Raw genomic sequence first — 16626 nt, 5'->3', positions numbered from 1 at the left:
GATGCTGTGGACAGCATTTCACTTTCAGTGTAAGCAACATGCAGCCACAGAGTAGACATAGGCCTATACGATACACGACCATTGCATGATACAGGAGTGATATAACAGGCAGATAGGCCAATTATGCATATGCACCAGTGCCCAACTACCTTTAGATTGAGTTGATGGGAAACCTAATGGTCAACCATGTCCAATCAAGAATTAAACCCCCCTACACACTCTCTGATGACAACCGATTTACAGTCCAATGTCCCTTCCATTCCCCATGATAATAATTTCATAGTTCACTAAACATGGCCCTGAAGATGTCATATGTGCACAGAGGTCCTGATTAGGTTTGGAATGGATCCATCCTGGAGTTTGTCACTTACAGGCTACATTCCCCTGAGCTAAACCATAATAGGCCACAAAATCTACAGTGCATGTGGCCGATATCGAAAGAGGTAGATCTAGGGTGACACTTTATTTGGAGAGTCCTCTTATAGATGGTTTATAGATGTTCATCAGATTTGCAGTTAATAGTTAGAAAAGCTATAGACCATTTATAGGGGCCTTTCAAAACAGTGTGAACAGATATATCATGATTATTATTATTTGGCCCTGCTGGTCATTTATGAACATTTGAACATCTTGGCCATGTTCTGTTATAATCTCCACCCGGCACAGCCAGAAGAGGACTGGCCACCCCTCATAGTCTGGTTCCTCTCTAGGTTTCTTCCTAGGTCTTGGCCTTTCTATGGAGTTTTTCCTAGCCACCGTGCTTCTACACCTGCATTGCTTGCTGTTTGGGGTTTTAGGCTGGGTTTCTGTACAGCACTTTGAGATATCAGTTGATCTAAGAAGGGCTATATAAATACATTTGATTTGAAATTTGATTTGATATACTATACAGATTTCCAATTGCTTAAAAATAAATGTGAATACTTTTTCATAGTATTTAAAGTGTGCCACCATACTGGAGTTGAGGGAAGAAAAGGTGACACATGAGAAGTATAGATTCCAGCATTTCGATAGAAATACCATGGGAATGGAAGGGACGTAGTGTGGAGGGCATTGTTGAAGCACGTGACCGAGAAGTTTGGGTGCTTTTTGGACAGAGTGTATTGATCAATAGAGATGCTAGGACCAAGTGTGAAACGAGATCTGTGTTTAAAGTGCTGGGTCAGTCCGTTCCACCCAGACGTTCTGAGAGCAGTGACCTTACAGGAACACGGAGCAGGCGTCCCAAATTGCACCCCGTTTCATAGCTCACTACTTTTGACCAGAGCCCTACGGGTCAAAAGCGGTGCACTAAATAGGGAATAGGGTGCCATTTGGGACACAAACCAGAGACTCGGCATCAGCTCGTCTGTCTAATGGTTATTAATGGTGGTGATTTTGCCCATTGACAATAATAAGGCCTAAGCGTAAAGGCTAAGCATTTTGTTTCAATCAACCTTGCATACAGGCACCCATTACACTAATGACTACACACAAGCAAGCAGTTAGTGTAAGTTCTATCCAGACTCTCCCCATTAACAGCAATTGGTGATTCGATGAAGTGGAGGGATAAAAACAGAGGAATGTAAAATTGTCATTCACTGCAGGACAACTCTTATAGCATTGATCTCCATGTGACCCTAATACAATTGCCTAATGGATGTTTGAGGAACCAGTGTGAACCTTGTGTTGGTACGTTAATCATATAATAAACCAGCTAACATCTACTAGTAACAACTAAGAGAATACATTTATCTTCTCTTGCTTTTGGCCTTTTAAAATGGAGGATAATTATGGCAAATGTTAACAGGCTACCGTAGTTGTTTGTTCCTCATTCATAGCCAACAAGCAAGTCTACATCGAGGAGACCAATGACAACCTGGGGCGGGGAGCTGGACCGTATCCATGGTGACCGGCAGCTTCCTGGTGAATGCGAGGTCTGTGGCGGGCAGATCGGCGCTAATATCATTTCCTGGGCTGCTGGGTCTTAGGTGCTGCTTATCTGGCCTGCCCCCCCTAACTGTGCTTTCTCAGTCAAAGGGAGGGGCATAATGCTTCCCTCAGTCTTACGACATCAATCACTGTTATACAGTTCATACAGTGGAGAACTGGACAGCTGCTTTTCATTGGGTGAAAGGGTGTCGCTTTGTAAGGCCTGGCCAGCTGAGAAATATCTTGCTGTTTTGGTGTGTGTGAAAGAGGGAGTATGAAAGAGTAGGTCAGAGAGAGAGGGGGCTGGACAGAGAGAGAGAGAGAGAGAGAGAGAGAGAGAGAGAGAGAGAGAGGTGGCCAGAGAGACGGAAAGAAAGAGGGAGCTCATCTTTGCAACAAATTGGCACAACATCTCCAATACAAATTACAGACCTATCCTCCTGAGGGATATTTGATGAGGGATTGTTGGGGTATAACTGGCAATAAGAATGATGTTGATCGTTATTATTCAGAATCTCCCTCACTCACTGACTGTACACGGAGATGAAAGTTCGTGTATATTCAACATGCAGACAGTATTAGAGGAACAAATGTCCTCGGGGACAGCGGAGGTGTGTGGGAGATGATTGATCATGACTAAGCATTGTACCGGCTCTCTGTAAGCGTATCCATCATGTGACCCGCTGTACGCGTCCCAAACGCCACTCTATTCCCTATTCAGTACACTTCTTTTGAACAGAGGACCTGGTCAAAAGAAGGGCACTAAATAGGGAAAAGGGTGCCATTTGGGATGTAACCACTTGTCTCCGCTACGCACTTCGCCTGCTAAACAACGCTCACTAGCCTGAATCCTCACTCTCTAGCACTGCAGCTCCAGTACACATAGCCAGCAATAGATAGACAGAGAAGCCAATGAGAGAGCACACTGTTCTCATTGCAGGGAACATTCATTGCCAGTACAACCAACTTTTTTTTTTTTGGGGGGGGGGGGCTAAAAAAGCCTTCTTTCTATGAAATGGGAATAAATAACAGTCTTTAATAATTATGTACCCAAGAGTAAAACAGGATAACTTTTAATTCACCCGCCAGCGGGGTACATTTTCCTTCATGTCCCCGCTACTACATTCAGGGTGGCAGCTTGAAGACCCTGACCCTTGGCACACTCCCCATCTACAAGATGATGACAGCTGACAGAGTTGCGCTGTGCATCTGCATATCTATTACATGTGGCTCTCGTAAATAACCTGTAATGGAACTGTCATCTCACTAGTGCCATCACATATTAACTCCGCCTCAACTCCAACAGAGCAGCAGACGAGAGCTGTGCTTGACTACGGTAAACTGTGTTTGAGTACTGCAGATTGTGGCCGCACACTGGTATCCAGTGCACGTCTGATCGAATTAGGAGTGGATTGCCATCTCGAACCTGGTGGTTAAAAACCCATTCTCTAGAATGTTTTTGGGTACGGACCCAAGAACAATACACATCTATTTGCGGTTCAACTCCACCTCATCCCTGTCGCCAAACCCCTCCATCGGCGCGCCGCCCTCATCCCCCAACCCCATCCCCTGACCGCCTTACATAAACCACCAAGTCTTCATTGGCCAGTTATTCAGTTACGTAATATATGTGGGGTTGCCCGTCCCAGCACTCGTGTACAGGGGTTTTCCCTCTTTGATGAGGTTGCTAGAGCGTTTAAGTTACTAGTGAAAAGAGACAAAATGCTTGTTACCAGCGTGAAAAAATACTATTGCTATCACTATAATGTCTATAGAACTTGGATGATCAACCCTCATGCAATGGTTAACGAAATCGAATCAAATTTTATTGGTCACATACACGTGTTTAGCAGATGTTATTGCGGGTGTAGCAAAATGCTTGTGTTTCTAGCTCCAACAGTGCAGTAGTATCAAACAGTAATATCTAACAATTTCACAACAATACACACAAATCTAAAGTAAAGGAATGGAACTAAGCATATATTTATATTGGACGAGCAATGTCGGAGCAGCATAGACATAGATACAGTCGAATAGTATAGAATACAATATATACATATGAGATGAGTAATACAAAATATGTAAACATTATTAAGGTGGCCAGTGATTCCAAGTCTATGTATATAGGGCAGCAGCCTCTAATGTGCTAGTGATGGATGTTTTAACAGCATTTAACAGTCTGATGGCCTTGAGATAAAAGCCGTTTTTCAGTCTCTCAGTCCCAGCTTTGATTCACCTGTACTGACCTCACCTTCTGGATGGTAGCGGGGTGAACAGGCAGTGGCTCGGGTGGTTATTGTCCTTGATGATCTTTTTGGCCTTCCTGTGACATCGGGTGCTGTAGGTGTCCTGGAGGGCAGGTAGTTTGCCCCCGGTGATGCGTTGGGCAGACCGCACCACCCTCTGGAGAGCCTTGCGGTTGCGGGCAGTGCAGTTGCCAGCGTTAGTCGGTATGCGAAACCAAATATGCCCCGGGGGGGGTCTGGGGGGGACTCACTTTGCTTCCAATTAATTAATTCCTCAAATGTAATATATTGGAGATAATACTTTCAAAGCAGGATCAAAATAAGAATGCTCCTCATTTTTACATTTTGCTCTGCAGCCCGCTGTGCCCCTCAAACGCAAACACACACATAAATGCTCAAATAACCCGGTGCTCAGAGCCCCTCTTGAATATGGAGTTTATTATTGGTGCTGGCGGAGTTGGGCTGAAGCCATTAGAATTCAGCAGCAGAGACGGATGCAGCGGCAGCAGAAGACCCCAGCAGTGCATATAAGTGGGAAGTACAGTGGGAGCACAAACACAGCTAATGACTGTGTGTGCGTGTGTGTGTAAAATTGCTTACCGTATGTTTGCATATCGGTCCATATGCCCTGAGCTAGTTTTCTTGGGGTAACAATGTGAATAGGAAGATGGGATGGCATTTGCGGCTAGATCATACAACGGTTTGGACTTAACACATAGGCCTACTTTAGATTGTCTATCCTCCTACTGCCCTTCATCTCGGATATCTTCCTCATTCCTTTTTTTTGTGTGACTTAAAAATTATTACACGCGACAAACGTGATCAGATGATGATGCCTGCCGTTGTTCTTGGTCTGCAGTATTACATTTGAATCACTAAAGTGACCCTCGGGAGATGCTATATAGATTTCTCATCAACCTGTGACTCGTCAGAGTGTGAAGCAAATGATAAAGCAGTGTTTCTTAACTTATTTTTATACCCGGGAATAGGGTTGGACATTTGAAATGATTTCACTATTTGAATAATATCATATTTTTGGGGATATTTGGATATCTAGCGCGACTCAGGAGAGAGCTGGTGCGCTGTGTTCTGCTTGTTTCAGCAGAAGGTGGAGGGGGGGGGTAATAAAGGCCTTCTATGCAATCAAAAGGAACATAAAACTCAACATCCCAATTAGGGTTTGGTTAAAAATACTTCAATCAGTTATCGAACCCATTGCCCTCTACGGTTGTGAGGTCTGGGATCCGCTCACCAACCAAGAATTCACAAAATGGGGCAAACACCCAATTGAGATATATGGTGGAAATTACAAGCTTATTTTATAACACTTTTATTTTATCAAATGGTTGTTTTATGCAACAGAATAGAGGGTTCTTATAACTCTCTTGTGTCTGTGTGAACTGAAAGTGGACCTCTGGGGAAAAAACGAAATCTACACCGTTGGAAAACTGGGATTCCCCTCTATTAACCAGTAGCCATGTAATTGCGACAACGTTAAACAAATATTCTAAGGATAGCCTAATTGACAAATAACTTGCTGTGCATAGACCTCCCATGAAACATTAATATTTGAGCCTTATATAAAACAAGTTAGATACCTTGCTTTGAAGTAGCCTACCTAATCCATTTGATCCCTGATTCATTGATTGAGGAAACAATTTTATAAAAGACAAAAGTATTTGGTTGTAATGTTACAATATTTTACATCAAGGGTGGCAACCACATTGTAGGCTAAACATTAGCTGCTCAACAGGACCTTGATTAGCAGATTTGGCTGTTTCAGGGATGGATTAAAAGCCTTCACACCCAGGATCTCTCCAGATGGAGGGTTGACAACATGTGACCAGCAGTGCAGTTCTTCTACTTTGTGGGAGGTTAAGTGCCTTGATCAAGGGCACAACAGCAGGAGATGGTAGGCCTAAATGGGATCAGACACAGCAGCTTTCCAGTGTCAATAATGCTTACTTTTTCATGTAGGCTATAATAAGAGTCATGAAAATGTGGTTAAAAGTAATTGAGAAGTCATGGGAAATGTGAATAAACCCTTAAGAGTGAATAATCAGAGTTCTCTATAGAATAATGTCATTTGAGAAACTAGTTTAATGGGCCGTCAAGCACTGGCTATACAGCATCATAACAAGATGCTAGTCTGAGCATATTGCTGCACGTTTCAGGGCAAATCATGTTTCTGTGTTTTCCTCCCCCCTTTGAGCTGCAATGAGGCATAACCCTGAAGGCAGCCTACGTTCTACCTGCAAATGCCTTCTAAATGACCAGGCCTCCTCCGGGACCGCTGGAGCAGGGTTCATTAACGCTCAGTTGGTAGAGCATGGCGCTTGCCATGTCAGGGTTGTGGGTTCGATTCCCACAGGGGACCAGTACGAAAAAGTAAAAAAAATGTATGCACTCTCTACTGTAAGTCGCTCTGGATAAATGTACATGAAGGAACCTTTTCAGAGGCTAATTGACGCAGAGTTCGGTGTACAGCGGCCAGTGGGGATCCAAGGACACAACACCTGCGCTTCCGAGTGCATCCGGACCCCTGCCTCGCCATTGATTCCAAAATGGAGGACGGAAGAGGTCGTGGCAAGGGCAGCACCTCGGTAGAAGAAGACATGCTGTTTGGATAATTTCCCCCGTGTCCTCTCACAGTGATCGTTTTGACAGGGGGAACATTTTTAGATGCAGCGGTGTAGAGGAGTGAGTGGGTGGTGGTTACTGATGAGGCAGAGAGTAGTTTAGTCATAGGGAAACAAGTCGTCAACTTGGCTCACTCACGGCCTGATGCGGACGAGAGTTTGGCGCTCCACCGCAAGTTGTTTTATTTATTGTTTTCCCGTAATTATTCCAGGATGATTCACCCACTCGCTGAGTACACCTCGCCACGGCGTAGGCCCGCTGTAATGCATTATTGGAAGTGAATGCGCCTCAGAGTGCAGGGAGACCGGAGAGAGCATAAATAAATGAGGGGAACGAGTGAGTAAAGGGATGAATCAGTGGATCATGGTTGGGGGGTTACTAGTTCTGTCAGACGTGATGGACGCTCAGGGAGGTGATGGGTGAAGGCAGCCTTGGCCTGAGGGCCGGGGAGCCAGTGAGAGCACAGTGGGGGGCGACGGAGGGCGAGAGGCAGCTTTCTCCTGTCCTTTACTCTTTTTACATCCTAACCACCTCTTCACACTTATGACGACTACTTTGGGTAGTTGGCACAAACAGGAGAAAAGTTTTTGAAATTGTAAACAAGGCATGGTCTTTTGCGACAGGTTTGGGCATTGCTGTCCACAGTACTTCCTCTATTTCAAAAGGTTTTCTGTCATTTGTGTGTCATTTTACCCCAATGTGTGGCCATAATTGGTTGGACAGCACCTGGGCCACATTTAATAAGCATTTTGCAACCAGTTTGAACCTGACAATGGAAAGAGGGAACACAGTAGACCAAAAGGTCAAATAAAGATTCTACAAAACTAAATTCCACAAAACAAGCTTTCTGATTATTTTAGATATTGAGGAAGGAGCGATCGACTGTGCACACACTCCTCATAGTGTTAGCGAAAACATATGGAATTGTTTTAAGATGGTCATACCAAGGATCATTTAGATATTTGATTTTAATTTTTGGACCCCTTTAGGTATATAAAAAAATATATATATATAAACAATTATTTGATGTATTTGGCTTTACTGTTATTACCCCATAGAAACACATTGAATAACAGTTTCATACATGGAAAAACTGTCAAAAACTGTTCGGACGCTACAGATATTTTTGGGATGTCTCATGGTCTGACAAACGTATCATAAACATTTTGATGGGGATGTTTGTATTATCCTAATTACATTTCAATGCACGATTTCCGTGAAAGTCAGAGGTATGCATGCTTTGCTCAAGCATCTCAAGTTAAGATCTGTCCCAAAATTCATATAACAGCTAGACATAGAAGTAATACTGCTGCTGAACGATGGCACATTCTGTGTAAAGCTCAGCGGGCTTGTTGTACTTCATGGCCTGTTCGGGTCTTTTGTTCACAGCTTAATCGAAAGCACTGCACTGTAACAGTGTATCAATATCAAGCCTACTGCAATTAGGAAACCCAATTGGGTCAAATAGCTATGGTAACAGGTCTAATTGAATCGGTGTCAGTTTCTCAGTGCAGGGCCATCCACTAGTGGGGATGCAGGTTGAAATCAATATGCTCTGCTGGCGTCGATGGCACAGGCTAATTTCATTGCATTTTTCTAGCATCATTAGCGCTCCGGCTAACCCCTGTGTGTTGCGTGTGCACGTTGGGGTGGGAGCATGTTAAATGGTTACTGCATCGTGTGTGTGTGTATGTAATGGTTAGTTCACTGCATGTGTGTGTGTGTATAATGGTTTGTTTACTGCGTGTGTGTGTGTGTGTGTGTGTGTGTGTGTGTGTGTGTGTGTGTGTGTGTGTGTGTGTGTGTGTGTGTGTGTGTGTGTGTGTGTGTGTGTGTGTGTGTGTGTGTGTGTGTTAACTGTACCGTATGGGGCACTCTGGGTCTGCATCAGTCCAGGGTTTTGGAGGCTCAAGATTTTCAGTTTGGGGGTCATGAGGGACACAGGGGTCACTTTACCTCCACCATATACATGCCAGGTTGCTTCAGCTCACTAGTTCCCGCACTAGGTGGAGGAGGGGGCGGATGAAACGTCTGAGGGAAAGGGTAGGAATGTTTATTCATGCATTAACTGGGACTTTGAAAAGCGCCAAATCGTCGGAACAGACCCGGCTAAAGCGAATCCATATCTCAGGCACTAACAATGTAATTACACAACAAACAGAATTGAGAGTACCTTTAGAAGCATGTGAAAACAAAACAAAAGCCAACCAATGGAAATAAAAAGCTAATCTCAATGCCTATTTATGTTTTGTTTTGTTCCTCTCACAGGGATTTGGCACAAACAAGCTTTTTTCATTCCAGTCTTTTGGTTAATGAGTTCACCAATGAGAATGGTGGGAGAGGAATTGTTCTTCCAATTAACAAACAATGAAGTGTGTGTTGCCTCTGGGATTCCTGGGAGGATGTGCAGGGGCAGAGGTCTAATGCGTGACAAACAACACTACAACAGGAGGTGAGACTGCATTCTGCAATTGCTTTCCAATGAAATTAGTTCTAACCAGCTGCTTAGTCATGTGAGCAAAAGGCACATTGCCGGATAACGACTCAAACAACTGGACCTCAGGTAGAATATAGTAAAGTCTAGTTGGGACTTTGGTCATTTAGTTTTGTTTTAGGTCAGGTTTTATTCCCATGTAAAAAAAAATGATATAAAAAAAATGGCACTTTTCAATCTGGCAACAACATTTTTTAACGTACAATCTGGCAACCAAAACGTCTGGCCTCTGTCCTTACCTTAGGGGTATCTCCATGGTTACCCAGGTTTGATTTGGGCTGTACCACCTCTGGGCTGGGGGTGGTGGTGGGGTTGGGTGTCCAGCCCTGGTCCCAGTCACTACAGCACAGCAACGGGTTCTTACTCCGCAGAGCTGCAAACGAGATTGCCTTCTGGCTCCCCTGGAGAAACACAACCACACGACATTAGACAATTCCTTTTTTAACCCCAGTTGCACTATACATTAGCCTGGTTCCAGGTCTGTTTGTGTGGTCTCATCACGAATGACCAAAATAGTAGGCCCAAAACAGATATGGGACCAGGCTAATTACACACATGACAACAAGATATTTTAATGTCTACCTGTTCTAGAACTATGTTCTGATAAGAGTGTGTAACGGGGGGAGGGGGGGGTCAAAGGTCATACCTGCTCCTACAATTGCTTGACTTTTTTCCCACCCACAAGGTTAGGGGTCTAAAAATATGGATTACTCAACTACTGCACTTCATATGCAAATCCTTCTTCCCTCCTATCCTTGATAAAGTGACTGATATCACCCATTGGGATAGGTATAGGCAAGGATACCATTATAAGGCTTTCTAGAACCCCACTGTGTAAGGTGATCACTTTTGGGAAAGGAGGAAGAAAGGACATATTTTAAAGTATTCCAACAAGGCCGCTAATTTATGCCACATCATTTTTGACAAATATAATCATTCTCTCCCTGCACATCATGAGACTGTGGACTTTTAATATCCTTTTACTGCAGTGGGATAAATCAGGGTCACACAGAGTGTGTTTCTTGGTAGTCAAACAAATTCTTGGTAGTCTTCAACAAAAGTAAACACCTCACACACTTGCTCATGTGCTTAAAAGAAAGAAGACACCTGTACCATGTCAGATAATAGTTGAAATGTATTAAACAGTGAGTTTACCTCCCAGCATTACACTTTATATAGAGACTGAAATATAGCAAAACCGTTTGACATAGAAACGGCAGATTTTTTGGCTTAAAAAAAAAACTTTCAAAAAAGTGTATTAATTAGGACAAATATGAATAATATTCCACCAATGAGGACACTAAAAGGCATTTTTTTTCCCGAACAATTCGAAAATCAAAACAGATCTAAAGCTGAAAACGCCTCCAAATGTTCTATTTGATAAGGATTCCCATTAGCTGATGCCAATGGCGACCGCTAGTCTTACTGGGGTCCAACACAAAACAAAAACGTAATTACAGACAAAATACTTTACAGTTGACATACACTTAAAACACTGCAGACTTAAATGCGCGACAACAAAACCCATGTCTGTTAACCAGCCTCCAGCCAAGCCCCAGACCTCCACACAGTACAGTGTCCATAAAGGGTGGATGATGCTCTCTCTCCCTCTTCCATCCCCACATAACACAGCCCTGACGGACCACTGGAATTGATCACTTTCCTGTTTCAGCAGAACGACTTTAACTGCCCCTCCGCCCCTCTCTCTCCCTCCCTCCCTTGCCGTTTTTCTCTCTCCCCTCTCTGTATCCCCGTCCCTCCTTCTCTCCCTCTCCCCCTGTGGGTGGGGAGGCAGTGTGGCAGTAATTCACTTAGGGAGGAGCGGGAGAGCTAAAGCTGGAGCGGGGCCGTTGCTACTAACTCTGGGACTGCTCTGCCTGAGCCTCCTCTACTCTGATAAGGGCTGTTATGTGGACAGTGTTGGAGGAAGAGGAAGAGGAGGAGAGAATGCTATAGTTAATGAGAGAGAGGGAGGTAGACAGAGAGTTGTCTGCGTGTTTGTGTGTGTGTCAGTCTGTCTGTGTGCGTGCGCATGTGCTTGAGAGATAGGCCAGTTGTTCTGTACCGCGTGTGCGTGGGAAGGGGAGCTCTTAGGCTGGGGTTGGATGATGGCGCGCTGGGGAGTGGTGCTGGTGGTGGCGTCGGGGCAAGGCTCCAGGGTGGGGTCTTCGTCCTCTATTTCCATCCCCTCGTCGAACACGCCTTCGCCCAGATAGAAGCTTACGGGGTTGAACTGGCCACACAGCTGAGAGGAGGGATCGGATGAAGAGGTTATGAGAGATTGAATTGGATCATTGAATGGGAAACGTTTGTGTCTGTATGACTACAGTGTGTGTGTGGTGTGTTTGTGTGCTAGCACGTGTGCGCTAACATGTGTAATCTGTGAATGTAGTGTGTAGCGTGTGTGACCGACTGCTGCGCTGACGGCTGGGGGCGCAGCTGAGCCCGTGGCCCGTGGCCCTGCAGGGCGCTGTGGATGTACACATCCTCCTGGGTGTGTCTGTCGCACAGGAAGAGCTGCAGGAAGCCGGCGTGGTAGCTGTGCAGTTCCACCACCAGGGTCCGCTCCGGCTGCCCTGGGAGGAGAGAGAGAACACAAAGGGGGTGGGTTAAAACTGTTCTTAGACCAGTCTGTATGTATCAAAGTCAGAGGAGGAGTGCTGGAATGGGATTCGTTTTTTCGATTATATGGAATGGGAGGGGATCTGGTCCTAGATCAGGACTAATACTCTGAGACACTATATGAATGAATGAATGAATGAATGAATGAATGAATGAATGAATGAATGAATGAATGAATGAATACGGCCCAGGGATGGGAATGTCAGTCATGGTAGCATGTCAGTCATTGTGTAAACGGTAGCATATTAGGTCTTACACCAAAAGGCTTGATTCCTGCCAGCGATGAGGGGACTGCTTGTGCCGGGAGCTCTGAGCAACATGACCTGAGAGGGAGAGAATCCTTCTGTTACCACCTTGCACAGAGCAACACATCAACACATGGTGAGACCAGAGATGCAAACATTCACTTCAAATAAAAGGACTACATTTTACGGCTGTTGATTAGTCTGGGCAAGAGTAAGGAATAGATTGGCCACATCACAAGTGACACCCTATTCCCTTTTAAGTGCACTGAATGTCCGGTCTTCTCAGATCAAAACAAGTGCCTAGGGGTTGGTTGTGGACAGGGGTTCCATCCCAAACAGCACCCTATTCCCTATATAGTGCACTTCTTTTGAGCAGAGCAATAGGGCACCATTTGGTCCCAGCCAGGCCCTGCTTGAGGAACTTGAGGCTGCTCCTCCAGACAGTGGTGAGGCGTCCGATGTCCACGTGGAAGACCTCAGCCTGGGTGTGGCTGAGGACCCGGTGGACGACAACGTGGTAGAACCAGATGCCCTGGGGGCACCACGCAGCACACCTGGCAGGGTCGCACGTAGCGCTCAGACACCTCCAGACAGGTGTAGTAGCTCCTGGAAGGAGGGAAGGAAGGATGGATAGGGAGGGAGGGAGGGAGGGAGGGAGGAGGGAGGGAGGGAGGGAGGGAGGGAGGGAGGGGGAAAGATAAAGAGAGTGAGGGAAAGAGGGATAGAGAGGAAGGGAGAAAACGAGAGAGCATCCCCAAAACCGCAGGATCTCAATAGCGTTCAGTAGCTTCCTTCCCTTTTCTCCTGTCCTTCATCTGCACTGGTCTGAAAACAGTTTAAATAGTTGAGCCCAATATGGTGGACTCCTACTACATATGAGCAGTTATGGAAAATTCATACAGAATAAGGCAATTGGACTACATGTCTATGACTACAACTCCCACCCACTGAGGCAGGGAAGCCTCATGTTCCTCTCCCTAACCCTCCAGTCTAGCAGAGGGCTGTTGCGGTGTTTGTTGTGGTTCACCTCATCTTGATCATCCTGTTCTCCAGGGCGCGCGGCTCCTGGCTCTCGTCAAAGCGGATGTAGAAGTGTGAGAGCGACTCCACGTGCTCCACAAGCATAGCCACCAGCTCCCGGGGGCCCCAGGGCGTGAGGGTCCTCAGGCTCTGGGCTTGCAATAGCACCACCGCCCAGCGCCGACACCGCACCAAGCCGTAAATGTCCACCATCTGAGTGAGCGGAGCAGCCACACACATAATATGTGTGTCCATACATTACATTACGTATGTAATATGACGCATACATAAACACATATGGACCGTTGTGAGATGCTGGGAGACATAAACGGGGCGACATTTCCTGTCCACAAAACCGCAGCAATTGTGTAGGCTTTCATTCTTTCCCAGCACTATTTTATCTGAAGTTTTAGAACTAGGTCAGACACACTTAGCTGCCCTTTGTCTCAACACAAAAGTTTGGTTGTATTCATTAGGGCACACCGCAGCCAAATGTTTTGCAACGGGAAAAAAACTGAAAAACAGGCATTTCTGATTGGACCAGGTAGTCCCTTCCTTGTTTCAGTCCGTTTTTTACCCATTTGGTGCGTAATGAACACCACCTAGAAACTGGTCCAGCTAGCTCACCTGGTGAAAGGTGTTGATGGTAATGTGGAGCTCCGTGTCTTCCTCCAGGTCGGTGTTGGTCTCGCTTTCCTCTCCCCACCCGTCTCTCCCAGGGAGACCCTGCAGCTGAAGTCGTAGCCTGTACTGGACGGATTCAGAGCCTCGCCACCCTCACTGGGGCCTTCGGGCTCTGCCATGCCTGCCAGGCTGCCACAATACAGTACCACTTAAAGATAGCAGGGTGACACATTCATAGATATCGGTCGTGACATAGTAAGACCCAAAATACCTGTTTTCTTGAATCTTAATGTGCACCAAAATCTCCACTTTCTAGTAATAACAATTAGTTAATAATCAATTAGAATTTGATTGTCCTGAATTCTAAACATCTATGGCTGTGGTTAGGACAAAAGTGCTGGTAGTGGTGTAATCTGATCCTAGATCTGTGTTTAGAGCCCGAGATGTGAAGCAGACCTGGTTGTTGTGGCGCGTGGTGCCCAGGGGCATGATGGATGTCCATGACCATCATCCAGTGGTTGCCCTCGTCGCAAGCCACTGGCCGCGGGTAGAGTGTGTCGCTTAGGGCGCCCACGGAAGCTGCTCTGGACCACTGGCAGCTCCTTCCTAAACACCCCCGAGGGTCAACCGAGGGTCGAGAGGGCGTCGGCCAACAAAGGTCAGAGCAACAGGGAAATGGACAGCGGTTGCGGCACATCGGAGAGAAGAGCTACTTTGCAATTTGAAAGACGCTCAATGATTAGAATTAGGATTTATTAGCCATTCGTTAGAATGTAGGCATTCAAATGGGAAAGTGATTATTTGTCTACGTATGTAAAAGGAAACAGGGGACAATGGAAGGTAAATCCTTCATGACCTTGTATTCTGCAGGGAGATCATGAATGGATATTCCCTCACCGTTTTGAGCTACAACCTATAGGGGAATCTCCATGTGTTAGGAACTCTTTGGCTTTCTGAATGATAGATTTGGCTCTTGGGTGAGGTTGGAGACTGAGTGGACTGACCTAGTGTAGCTTGGGCTTCAGTTATGGACTGACCGTGCCCGCGAGCCCATTCTCCAGAATACGCTGCCTAAGCTCCTCCTCCAGTGGCACAGGCCAATCAAAGCAGGCAATACATGACAAGAGGGAGGGGCTACAGTGCATTTGTTACCGCTCTTCCCTACAGCTATTCAGAAGTTCATTCGATTCGCATCTCTAAAAATCATGACATAATTTGTTCTCCGAAGCTTCGCAAACACAGACGCAAATTACAGCGTTTGTTCTGTCGATGTTATAGACCTGAATGTTACATTGGAGGGCTTTGCACCCAATCAAAAACAAGCTCAAGGGGGGAAACGATTTCTATGTTGTTGAACACACATCACAGAGGTAAAGGCAGCGGCACACACATCTTGATGACACGCTTCTGAAACGGTTGTCTGTTCTGGCTGGGCTCAGGCTCAGATTGGCTCCATTGGCTGTGAGCCCTGGTGCCTCTCTGGGCCATTAGGGACTGCAGCCTCGGGGAATGGTGCCACATGATTCTGAGTACTGGACACTATGATGGGTTTTTCTACCGGGACTGGATTTCATACACAGACAGGTCAATACAGAAAATAATTTCTGTCATGACAAGGGAGAGATAACTAGTTTGATTATAATGCTTCTATGATGAAGAGACTACTCCAACTCTACCATTCAATACTACACTCGACGTTGTACTGAAAATAGCGTGAAGAAATTGTGAACCTAAACACTTCAGAAGTAGTTTGCAAAGTGCTCGCCACAGGTGCGTTTGACAGGTATGTGTTTTGCAGGATGCTTTGAATGGATACATGCAATGCGCAGTGTACTTGAGTAGAAATTCAATCAATTCAATTCTACAATCTGCCAACCAACCAAGCAACCTGAGTTCGTCTGTTTGTCTGTCATCGGCCTTACTCATCAGTGGCGCCCCCTCCGCCCCCCTGAGGGACAGCAGGGAGCCCATCTGGCTCTGTGTGACCGCCACCAGGTCGTTGGCCTCCGCCAGCATCTCGGCGGTGGAGTAGAAGCCGTAGTTGGTAGCACCTAAATGGAAGTCATAGCGGAGGGCAAAGGCGGTCTCCAGCTCCGACAGGCCCACGGCCCCTTGGGAGGAGCAGCCGGCGGAGTTGGGCAGGCAGTGCCGGGGGAGTGTGGCCGAGCCAGGGCAGGACCATGGGCCTGTGCTGCTGGTAGCATGGGGAGAAGAAGCCCACACCAACACACCCGGGCCTTGTTGGCGTTGTGCTGCCTGGCCACCAACTCCACGATGCCTCTGGTGGTGTCGTCCGCCACCACTGCAGAATGGGAAGAGAGAGAGAGGTTGGTCTGCTGAGTTTAGAAGGGAACAGAGCGGAATTGACATCTGTGTTGTACAACGATATCTGTGCTCAGCTTCTCAGACTCCTCATACTGCATACTACACTCAAGGAAGAACCAAAAATGTTAACTCCATAAACATGAAAACAATAGAAAGATATGTGCCAAAACATTATAACTTCATAAGCCAAAGATGGGACTAGTGCTCAGTATTACTATCCTTCAACACCAAGTTGCAATCTCCCAGATAGTCAATGTACACCACGTCAGGCATCTCCCGGATCAGGTCCAGCACTTTGCGGAAGCCGAGGGTCCTCAGGGGCACGGGGTGGCCCAGCATGTTGACGTAGTCCTGACTCAGCTGATCTGGGGTCAGGCCCTGCTTGGCTGAGATGAGCAGGGAGCGCACATCATTCTTTAGGCACTAGAGCAGCTGCTCCTGGGTCATTCTGTCAACTGTCAGACAGAGAGCGGTGGAGGGGGGGAGAGAGAGGTGAGGG

Source organism: Salmo salar, chromosome ssa10 (genome assembly GCF_905237065.1).
Source record: "Salmo salar chromosome ssa10, Ssal_v3.1, whole genome shotgun sequence".
Classification (NCBI taxonomy): domain Eukaryota; kingdom Metazoa; phylum Chordata; class Actinopteri; order Salmoniformes; family Salmonidae; genus Salmo; species Salmo salar.
Note: the sequence above shows the minus strand (reverse complement) of the source record.